The sequence below is a fragment of the Rhinatrema bivittatum genome, chromosome 3, assembly GCF_901001135.1.
Source record: "Rhinatrema bivittatum chromosome 3, aRhiBiv1.1, whole genome shotgun sequence".
NCBI classification, from domain to species: domain Eukaryota; kingdom Metazoa; phylum Chordata; class Amphibia; order Gymnophiona; family Rhinatrematidae; genus Rhinatrema; species Rhinatrema bivittatum.
In genome coordinates, this window is record NC_042617.1 from 127,781,402 (window position 1) to 127,792,950 (window position 11,549).

Below are 11,549 nucleotides of genomic sequence, written 5' to 3' on the forward strand. Positions count from 1 at the left end.
TTTTGTTTATCGGCTCGGGCGCAGCCGATAAACAAAACCGCAATTGGGCCGCACAAAAAAGAAAGTAACGATGTGAATCAGAACCGGAATCGGAACCGATTCCGGTTCCGATTCACATCTCTATTTGACATAGTCCTGGCTGAGTGGCTTCTAAGAAAACTAAAAAGTCATGGGATACGAGGTGTTGTCCTTTTTTGGATTGCAAGTTGGTTAAAAGACAGGAAACAGAGTAGGATTAAATGGTCAGTTTTCACAGTGGAAAAAGGTAAAGGGTGGAGTGCCTCAGGGCTCTGTACTTGGACCGGTGTTTTTTTAACATGTTTATAAATGATCTTTAATATTTATTTATTCATTTATTTGCAAAAAATTACTATTCCGCATTCTTTCCAAAACAATTGTTTGAAGTGGATTACAACATCAAAGTTAAAACAAATATATTTTTTAGAACATTATAAACTTCAAACAAATCACACATCGAAATCAAAACAATGCAAAATAAAAAGCATAAAATTGGACAATCCAGTGTGTGTTTCTTTAAGAATACAGTGGACAATTTTTAAAAATGGTACTTTGGATCCATAAATCAAAAAGAAATCCTCATATCCTGTTTGCCGGCACCACCTACCCCCGCCCATTTGCAACACAGCTAAAAGTACTCCTAGAGGGGGGAGAGCAATTCTCAGTGGATTATTTTACCCGGGTAACTGTTTAGTTAATTGGGAAAAGTTGTTTGAAAATTGCATTCCCCACATGCAAAACTAAGGGGGTCATTTTCCAAAGCGATTGCATGCAAAAAGAGACTTTTTGCATGTGATCACTAAATAGGGGCGGAGTTGGGGCGGCGTCAAGACTGGAACAGGAGGAGACGGGGCGGCACCGGTGCCGACGCTGTGAAGACATCGCGGACAGCGAAAAGGTAAGAACCCTTTTCGCTGCCAATTTCGCACCCAATAGCGCCACCTTTTATGATGGCGCTATTGGGTGCGCAAGCCATCAAGAATCGCACCGCAGAGGTACGATCACTGCCGGCTTTCACAGGCCCGCCCCCCCCTGTACTGCGCGATTCAAAGAGCATGGCGGTATTAGAGAATCCAGGCCTAAAACTTCCTCCAGAAATAAAAGAAAAACACCAAGATCTTTCACCTGCAGTATTTTCAATATGGTTGTACCTTTAGGTAAGTCTCTTGGCACTTTTAGGTTTGTTTGTTTTTTTCTTTAATTTTGTAACACACAAACAGATGTCCAGGGTATGTAGATTAATGTGACATAACAGCACTTTTAATATTGAAGGGGATTAATGTGCACACTTTAAGAAAGTAAGGGTTAAAATCTTGGTATTACTCAGAATCAAATCAAGAGTAGTACAGTTTTACATGCACATCAAGATAACTATTTTAGAGACCCTTCTAATTGGAGGGCGCTGCACTGAGTAGATCTGGTCTAAATATGAGAGAACAGTATTTGAAAGCAGTGATGAAACCAGGTTAACACAGTCTGGCATGCATCAAACCCTCTTGAAATTCTGCTGAAACTCGGCAAATGGCCAGCTTCAGTCACCATCTCCTCACTGCACTTCCTATAAAGGGCGATTAAAGTCTTCTCTGGTTGTAGCCTCTTGCTGAGAGCACTACTGCATTTGGTTTCAAATTTCTTCCCATTTATCTGTCTCTGCTTTTAGGCCCTAGAGTGTGACAGGGTCAACCTCTCTGCAAATAATGCTATAAAAATACTCATAAAATTCCTGTCAAGAAGAATATACTTATTGCAAAGCATGACTTCAGGTAGGAATGCAGACGTGTCCAAAGCAGAGTTTAGGTGCAATATTATCTAATGCATATCTATCAACATTTTTCATATGTTTACTTGGAAACTTGCCAAGTTCCTGCTCACCACAGAGTCCTGGTGGTTCCCACTGTAAGTTCTGGTGTCAGGTTTTACCTGAACAGAATGTACAGGAGGTCATCGAACAATATCTGTCTCAATTGCCGTTGGCATGTCTTTTCCATTCCGAGAAGGATAGAGGCAAAGTGGAATATCTGAAAATTGCGTATGAGCAGGAAAAAACCTGCCTTTCTATATAGAGCGCATTAACAACATTAAAAGCTTTTGTCTGCATGACAGCAAAATGACCATATAGCATTGTGGACTGGAACAGTTATATTGAAATAGCTCAGAATACCCCCCTGTGATGAGAGAATGCATCATTTTAAGAACTATTTGATTCATTTAATATACAGGCTAATGCAAACTATACATATATATATATATTTTTCTTAACATGTAAAGTAGCATCAATGAATTTCAAAGCGAACAACAGATTTTTCTTTGCAAAAACCTTGTCTTGTATGAAAGACTGGTTTTAAAAAATGAGCTGTGTTAATGACACGTGTAAGCTTGATGCATACAAAATATTTTTTTCTTTTTTTTTAATGGCCTGCAGAATAAATTTGAGCATCAACACAATGCTTCACAGGCTTAACATTTCTCAGCTGCTATGAATCATCAGTGCTAATGTATTCACAACAGACGAGGACCAACTGCTGCTATCAAAGGACTTGCTTGAATAACTGTAATAACTGGAAAATTATTTTGATAGCCTGAAACAATCTTATATATCACAGAACTTTATTAAAATAATATCAAATCAAATTAGCCTGTATCCCCATAATGAATTAAGTAACAGGTTACGCTGATATTAATCTCAGCTAGCTTGCAGGCATTGCAGCAGGAACATTTAATAAGTTGGTCCCTGTTGTTCTGAACCAGCGGAAATCCTCGAATACCCATGCTTATTCAGGGAAAATACATCAAAAGGATCCCTCTAAATAATGTGCCTGTTTTTGGCGCCTTTGGTGAAATTATTCATAAACCTGAAAAAAAAAAAAAAGAGAAGAAAATCCTTAGAAAAATCTCATGAGAATTCTGATTAGCTGTTGACCTGTAGAGGAAGCTCTTTTTCATAATCCTCTAAACATTGTCTAATTCTTGCCTCAATCAGCTTTGCAATTGTTGGCGTCACCTCAAAATAATGTGATAATGTTCTCTTATCATCTCTAGGTGAAACTGACAAATGGAAGATGGTTTTATTTTTGTATTTTCCTTGTCCAATACCATTGTTCAGGTTTAAGCCTAACCCTTGATCCATGGGTAATTTATGACAGCATCTGTACGGAGAGAGCTCCAGGAAATCTTTCTTTTTTGACAAAATATATTAAAGATGCCTTATTGTATTTAATTGGCCCTAATTTTAAGGTCCCGTCTATGAAATAGGTAATTGAAAATGAGGGACAGTCTCATTTTTCTGAATCAACCTAAAAATGAAAACACTGAGTATAATAGAAGATATGAAAGAAAGTGTTAATAATGTATCCAAAACTCATCAACTACATACAGCCTGTAGTCTAATATGATGACAATTTAAATAAAGTTAGATAAAAAGCGCAATATCATTTGGCAATATTCCTCCTTTTATATCCAAATTAATTTGACATAAATTAAGACCAAAAGCTCCGTAACTTGGAACTGTGATCCCCGCTGAGGGGCTAGATATTATACTTGATGATCGTAATGGGATGCGTGTGGAATATCACTTATTTTGAAACAGTGGCCCCCAAGGTTAAAAACCCCCAAAGAATAAAATAAAATAATCTTACTCCAAAGGTGATCCATTTTAACCAACAAAAATGCCATATAGATGGACAGTCTTACAGGTGTTCCTTTTAAGTATTATTTTCTTTTTTTTCACGGAGAGGAACTGAATTGCCCTTGGACTGTGAAATTTCAGGACCTGCTATTTTTTGATGGTCAAGAGATGTGACTGTAATGGGTTTGGGCCATCCATCCTTCATAGCTAGAATAGCTACCTGAGATGACTGGACTTGTTGTATCAGTGCCAAAGTTTGTAACTACTAGCATCTGGGATTCCCAGTGTGAACTTACAGACACCTGACAAGTTTGATATTCAGAGAGTTGTGGGGATGTGATAGGCTAAAGAGACTGAGTGACCTTCAGAGATTAATCAGTTAAATTGTCCCTTATGAGTGCTGCAGACTATTCTTGACAGCTGTTTCTGGCAGCAAAAGGTCCTTTTCTTAAATTATTAAAGCTTTATGTCTATATCCAATGTAGTAAACAAGTAGAAGTGACAAAACTGGGTTTACTAGTCCTTCTCCCTCTTTTAACCTCTTTTTATTGAGCGATGTTTTTACTGTTCCAGCAATATCAGTCAAATAGCAGAATAGCCAATTAGATTGCCTAGAAAAGTCAAATTGTTGTACTTTTCAGTAAAAAAAAAATATTCTAACAATCTATTTTCATTGCAAAGGGGGAAAAGAAATAGATTTTTCACTATTGGGATTTGTGAGTTCACACATTATATTATGAAATTACCATTTTATTAAATGCAAGACATGATGAAGGTGCTCATAGAGTGTGTGTGGGGCTTTCAATTAATCAAGCTGTAGCGTGAAGCAGCCATTCTTCTTTAGTAAGGTGTTTGGTGCTCAGTAAGTTCTAGCATTTCTCATAAAATAAGCCAACTTTGTTAAAAAGACACATTGGTATATTTGTTCAGTCTCTGTAATTGCACAAAGTTCTTTTATTTGTCCATTTTATTAGATGACGAGAATCTTTTTGGTCTTTATTCTGACTGCAATGAATCTTCCATTTTTTTTTTGTCTTGTTCTTAAATCATAATTTGGATTTTTCCGAAAACAAAGAGAAAATGTATGCTGATTTATGTTTTCAATTTCAAATAATGATGCCTCAGGCAAAACTAAAATGCAGATTTATTTTCCTAAACTATATTGAACCTGCAGTACTGGGTACAGTAAATAAATGCTTTTTATCGGCAAATTTACCAAACACATGAAGGAAGTTTCCAAGTAAATGTTTTTAGGCATACATAACAGCTGCCATACTTACAATGGGTCTTCCTCCTTAGAAGGATATAATTCAGCTGCTTTTCAGGCAAAAGAAATTCTACTTTCATTGTCAGAACTGTATTTTGGAATAAGAATATTTATTCCAGAGCGTTTATCACTGTGATGGTTTTTATATTTTATTTTTCTTCCCTTTTTCTGGTTTGTGGAAGCCTGGCAAAGCAATAAAGGAGCTGTCCGCACACTGGTAACATTTTAAAGGGGGTAGAATTGCGACCTTTTTCCCTGACATTTTTGCAAATCTGTCTCCATTCTGGAACATTTCATTTCTAGAAAGAAATACAATTACACAGATATGTTACCAACAATTTAACTGCATTGCTATTTGTAAGAAAGACTATTTTCCAGTTGTGTTGTTGAGAAAGAAATTATGATTGGGTAAGGAAATATGAGACCTAGCTGTAACACAGCAGAGGGGCAGAGAATGCAGGATGGCCCCATAAGCAATAGAAAAATTGATTGCAAATTGATATAAATTACCGTACTTCAGAGGTGGCCAACTCTGGTCCTCGAGAACCACAAACAGGCCAGGTTTTCAGGATAGCCACAATGACTATGCATAGCATAGATTTGCATGCACTGCCTCCATTGTATACAAATCCATCTCATGCATATTCATTATGGCTATGCTGAAACCTGGCCTGTTTTTGGCTCTCAAGGACTAGAGTTGGCCACCTTGTAATAGAATAATAGTAGGGAATCTAATAACAGTGGTAAGGCTGGAACCTTGTACCTCTTCAAACATTTTCTTTTTATCCCACAGCATGTCATGAGAAAAGCATCATGCAATGGCCAGCAGTTCTTACCAGGCTTTCTTCCATAATCCTTCCAATGCATATGAATTACCACAATTGCAAATAAATGTAACAATGGGAACACATGATGCCTGGGGTTAGCAAATACAGGCCAGGATGTATCATTCTGTGCAGAATGATGAAGCCTGCCCTAAAGGGGGCGGGTGATAGCTCGCAGCCGATCGCACCACGGCCATGTGATTTTGCCTGCTGCAGTGTGGCTGGCTGCAGGCTATCGCAGGCATAGCGCCACCATTAAAGGTGGTGCTATTCCCCATGCTACTGCCGGCGATAATGTTCGAAACATTATCGCCGGCAGAGGTGCTGCCGCCGACCCCTCCCTAACTCCGCCCTGACTCCGCCCCCTAATTTACATGTTACCGCCGCAAAAAGGCCCTTTTCGTGTGCAATAAGGGCCTTTTTGCATGCGATAAGGGCTTAGAAAATAACCCCCACAGAGATATTATTATTTTAAAAATGTTAGGATTTTGATAGGAAATCATAGTGGTTCAGTCATTAAAAAGGCTAGAAGACAGTAATATCTATCTTAACCCCTCCATCATAGAAATCAAGTATTACCTGCTTTGAGATGCATGGTAGGATGCAGCTTTATTTAGAGCTACTTTAAATACTGCTTCTTTTTTTCCAGTAATTAGGAAGTTAATTTTCAAAGTGGTGAAAACTGCAACACAAAGAGTCCTCTAAATGTAGGCTTCCCCCCAGGGCATAATTTGATTGGGAGAGAAAACTACATGCATATGTTGAATATTCAAATATACACACATAGTTTTCCTTTCTGTAGATATGATAGGGGCAAAGTACATGGGTATTCTTGTATCCAAGTCAGTGTTCACAAATTTCCAAAGAGAAACTATCTGGGTACAAATAAATACCCATGTACTTTGCTGCTCTGTGGCTTAGTGAGAAATTGTCCCCTAGGTGTTTTAGCAAAAGTAGTGCTTAGCAAAGCCCAACCCCCAAGGGATGTGAGTGCTACTTTCAGAACACTCTTTGCCTCAGTCAGCTAGAATATCAACAACCTGAACTACAAATTAAACCCAGGTGTCATGCTTGCCAGAGCATGGCATTTTCTAGTGGGCCACAGGGTTTATTACAGCCCTGCTGCTTTTAATCATATTTGAAAGAGGTTTCTAAAGTCCAGGCCTTGGAGTTGAAAGGAAAAAGTTGTCCTTTCATTGATTAAACCATAACATGCTCTCAGTGGTTACTGTGTGTGTTTGAACATTTTGTTTTCTTTCTCTAAACAACAGAAAGTAGCAATTCCATATTCCTTTCCACCTCCTACCACACACAAACAATGGACCAGATGTACTATTTCCCATTTTGTGCCCATAGGAAAAATGTACAATACACAGAACTTTACGTCCCCCCTTCTATGAGGAATACTGACAATGGGGCTGAAGGGAAAATGTATTTGAATAGATTGGAGAAGAACACTGCTCTCTGTTCAAAGCTGGAACAGAGGCTGCACAGGAGACCTAACAGGGAGAAAATCAGCATGGAATAAGGCATTTGGGGCTTTTCTTGCTCTGAGCCCTATGCCTTACTTCCTATGTCCTTTATGGACATGTAAAGTCACTCTGGAAATGGTAGTCCCTTATAGAAAAAAAAGCAGGGAAACCATACTGAGCATGCTCAAGCTCTAATGTCAGCTGAATCAAAAGGTAAGAAGCCAAAGGCACTTCTGCCTCCCACACAGCCTCTTTTGCCTACTCTCTGATCCACTTATTTGCCCCCAGCTCCATAATGATTCAAATGGCAAAACTCCACTTACTTGCACACATGCAAAGAAACTGCTGATTACAAGGCAAACATTACTGTTGGCGGCTGGCACCAAGCTGTATACACTGCAGTCCATACAAGCAAAGATGTATGCAAACTCCATCTCTTCTATCACTGTATTTGATGAAAAGCTGCCACGGTCATCAAGGGGGGGGGGGAGGTCACATGAGCAACTCAGATGATTAAACACACCTACTGCAGCTTTCCTTTCTGCATGTGACCTGCCAGTTTAGATACACCGAAACTAGAGCAAAATAGCAGAGACAAGGAGGGCAACGTGAAAAGGTACCCTGTCTGCCCACAAAGGCAAATCATGGGGCACCTTTTACAGAGAAGTTCCGGAAAAAGAGAACAACAAAGCACTGTCATGACGGGCCATCAGCATAAACATTCTTAACACCTTATAGAGAGCCCCTAGCTGACGTTTTGAATGCTATGCATTTGCAAGCCCTGCCAGAAGCTGACTGCAAAGCAGCCCTGCTCCATTCTTTCCCCTCTTCTGCACAGCTGCATCATTGATTAGGGAAGTCACTGATGGACACACGTTGTGCAAAATGCAGCGTATAATAAATACCTTCTAGACTTTCACTAGTGCAAGGGTTAGAGCAAGGCTGAATTTCCAGCAGGCCAAAGGTGCACTCAGTCAGGTGCACTGTTGTATTTCATTTTATTTATTTATTCATTCAGTTTTATGTAGTTATATTTCACTCCCTACTTGTAAAGCTCAGGACATGTTATAAATCTCATATCTGCTCAACAGTAAGTAATGAACCACATCAAAAATGACAACATAATAATACCATAACAATTAAAAACCCAACATACTGCCCTCCACCTTACCACCCTACCCACCCACATAAGCAGTGGTCCCCTACCCTGTTCTTCAGAGGCAGAGAAGAGATGAACAAAAGGAATAAATAGTAAGGTGAATAGAGGTAACCATGATCACTTGCATACACAGAAGTAAGGTGTCACACCATTAAGTACTAGAAAGGATGAACTCCCCAGTTGGAAAAGCATGTCATAAATAAACAATGATGGTGATGATATCACTAGTACAAACAACAAAGCAGGACAATACAAATACCATCAATCAATGTTCAAAAGCAAAGAGATAAGAAATTGTGATAACAGTATGTTTTTAGAAAGAGTTAATAAATTAACAAAGAAATATAATAATGTCAAACAAATCACTAGCATCACAGAAAACTACAATTGTTTTCTCACCCAGTAGAAATCTGTCTCTTGTATCCCAAGTATCAGCAGTGAGGGTTGCCTATATGAAAGGCAAGGACAAGCATTCACACAACTTCTCACAGACAGGCCGATACAGTACAGTGCGCTCAGACGGAGCCCACTGTTAGCCTGCTCTTGGACACGTGTTTTCCCTTACCCCTTATACAGTAAGGGGAGGAAATCGCGCGTCCAACCCGCGGCACCTAATAGCGCCCTCAACATGCAAATGCATGTTGATGGCCCTATTAGGTATGCGCGCGCGATTCAGAAAGAAAAATGTTCAGCCAAGCCGCACATTTTACTTTCAGAAATTAGCGCCGACCCAAAGGTTGGCGCTAATTTCTTCCGGCACCGGGAAAGTGCACAGAAAAGCAGTAAAAACTGCTTTTCTGTGCACCCTCCGACTTAATATCATAGCGATATTAAGTCTGAGGTCCCGAAGAGTAAAAAAAAAAAAATTGAATTCGGCCCGCGGCTGTTGGGCCGAAAACCGGACACTCAATTTTGCCGGCGTCCGGTTTCCGAGCCCGTGGCTGTCAGCGGGCTCGAGAACCGACACCGGCAAAATTGAGCGTCAGCTGTCAAACCCGCTGACAGCCACCGCTCCTGTCCAAAAAGAGGCGATAGGGACGCAGTAGTGTCCCTAGCGCCTCTTTTTACCGCTGGGCCTAATTTAAATAAATAAACTTACTGTATCGCGCGTACAGGACATTCTCCTGTGCGCTCGCCCGCGCTCCCGCGTTTTTTACTGTATCGGCCCGAGAGTTGGCTGATGAAAGCTTTGGTCAGCCCAAGTCTACTCAAGCACTCTTAAGTCTACTTTCCTAAATTTACCCTATAATGTATATAAAAAAATACAAGCACTGTTAGAGCCACTGAAGTATACGTCAAATGAAATCTTTCTTAAACTAAAAAGGAAAGCATCACTCTATTTGTACCCCTCTTATACAAGCTGCTATTAATTGTGAGGAATTAGCATGAGATGTGTATCACCTGTACACCAAGCAATGCGGAATGTGCATTCATTTGAAACAAGATAGGAAATATCATTGAATTTTCGTTTTCATTTCATTATGTTTTCAAAATGTAACAAAAGAAAAACCACCAAAATAGTTTTCATTTTATTTCTTTTTGAAAAAAAAAAAATATGCATGGACAAAAACATTTGCTGAAGTCCCATGTCCTCCCAGTGGCCTGCCCTGAGCTTCCTCAGAGCCTGCCCGGAGTCTCTCTGAAACTTCACTGAGGTCTACCTAAGGCTTCCCTGGTGTTTTCTTAGAGGTTACCTGGGCTTTTCCAGGGTTGTGCCCCAAATGTTATAGCAGGGACCCTGTCTCCCTACCCCAAATAATTACCCAATGGGGCCTGGCTCTCCAACCAGCCCCCAAAATTGGGACTGGAGCCCCCATGACCCCCTCCCAGAAAAGTGCTGGGGTCAGAAATCATCCCAGTCACCATTTACCTCATCTGTGGGGGTCTTGGATAGCAAAAGGAGCAAAAGAAATGCCTACTTGTCTTCTGCCCCTCAGTTTTCCTTTAAAAATGATACCAGATGGCCCTAAAAATACTGCCATAGTGACTTTTAAATGTCACCAGTTTCAGAGCTGAATGATGCCATTTTCTTGTATGGCCATACAAGACTTCAACATGGTACTGGTCTCAGGGCGACCTGCACCATTTTAAAAGGATAACCAGGAGACAAGAGTGCATTCCTCTTGCCTCTTTAACTGCCCATAACACCCATGTATGGGGTAGGGGTTCAGGGGCTCGGTATTGCCCCAGTCTAATTTCATTCTTTTTTTTGTTTTGGTTTTTTTAAATGTTTATTTCAGATTGGTAAAGGAATCAAAACAAAATAAAAATTACTTGGGGGGAAAAAACCTAAACCTAAATAAAATAAAAAAAATAAAATTTTGGGTGCTGCACACTTCTAATGCCCCACCTTTCTCCAGTTTATTTTTTCAAACCAATATTGTAATATGTGTGGCCCTTGTGGCTGTGGTGAGGCCGATGCAGCTTATGGGGTGAACCCCATAGGCCACCATGGACATTTGGTGTAGTTACACTGTAAGAGACTGGACTAAGGTTTCACCTATTTTAACACATTTCCCTTTGGGTTGAGCCCTTGGGTTCCAGGAGCTGGCAGAACTTAAGAGAGAGTCTCTGTGGGAGAGGCGTAGGCAGTGATCCAGGGTCAGGCAAGTGTCAGAAGCAGGCAGAAAACAAGAGTGATCAATGTCCAGTCAAAGGTCAGTACCAAGAGTCAGTCCATAGGGGAGACAAGGAGACAAGAAGAAAGACTGACACAGTAGGATGAGCAGGAAGGCAGGAGGAACTGGGCAAGACAAGGCTAGGCTGAGCTGGACAAGACAAGGCAGGCTGAAGAGGCAATACAATGCTGGGTTGGAAAGATGAGATAAGGCAGGCAGGAGAGACGAGGCAAGACAGACTGGAGAGATGATGGAAGGCAAGCTGGAGAGATGGGGCAAGACAGGAAGTGGGACACTGGAACCATTAACACAGGAAAAAGCAACATGTACTTCACCATGAATACAGGAGATCTGTTGCTGAGGTGAAGTAGGGATGTCTGGAGAGCCCTTATATAGGGCTACTGCTGGTGATGTCATCAATGGATGCCACAGCCTTTTCCCACCATGGGCCCTTTAAATATTATGATGAGGAGCACACACGTGCCTAAGGAGAAAAACAGAGGTGGCAGTCCCAGTGGCATCCAACTGTGTGTGAGAGGTTTGGCAGTGTCTGCCGCAGAGGGGAG

At 40.6% G+C, this 11,549-nt stretch overlaps 1 long non-coding RNA gene across 1 annotated transcript; it reads right to left on the minus strand.

The window, feature by feature from the left end:
• Positions 1 to 445: 445 nt before the first annotated feature.
• Positions 446 to 7,660, minus strand: LOC115088696. The gene is made up of 3 exons (XR_003855821.1): positions 7,530 to 7,660; positions 4,924 to 5,209; positions 446 to 2,870 (listed from the first exon to the last, which is right to left on the minus strand). It is a non-coding gene; the product is annotated as an uncharacterized LOC115088696 (long non-coding RNA).
• Between the last annotated feature and the right edge of the window lie 3,889 nt (positions 7,661 to 11,549).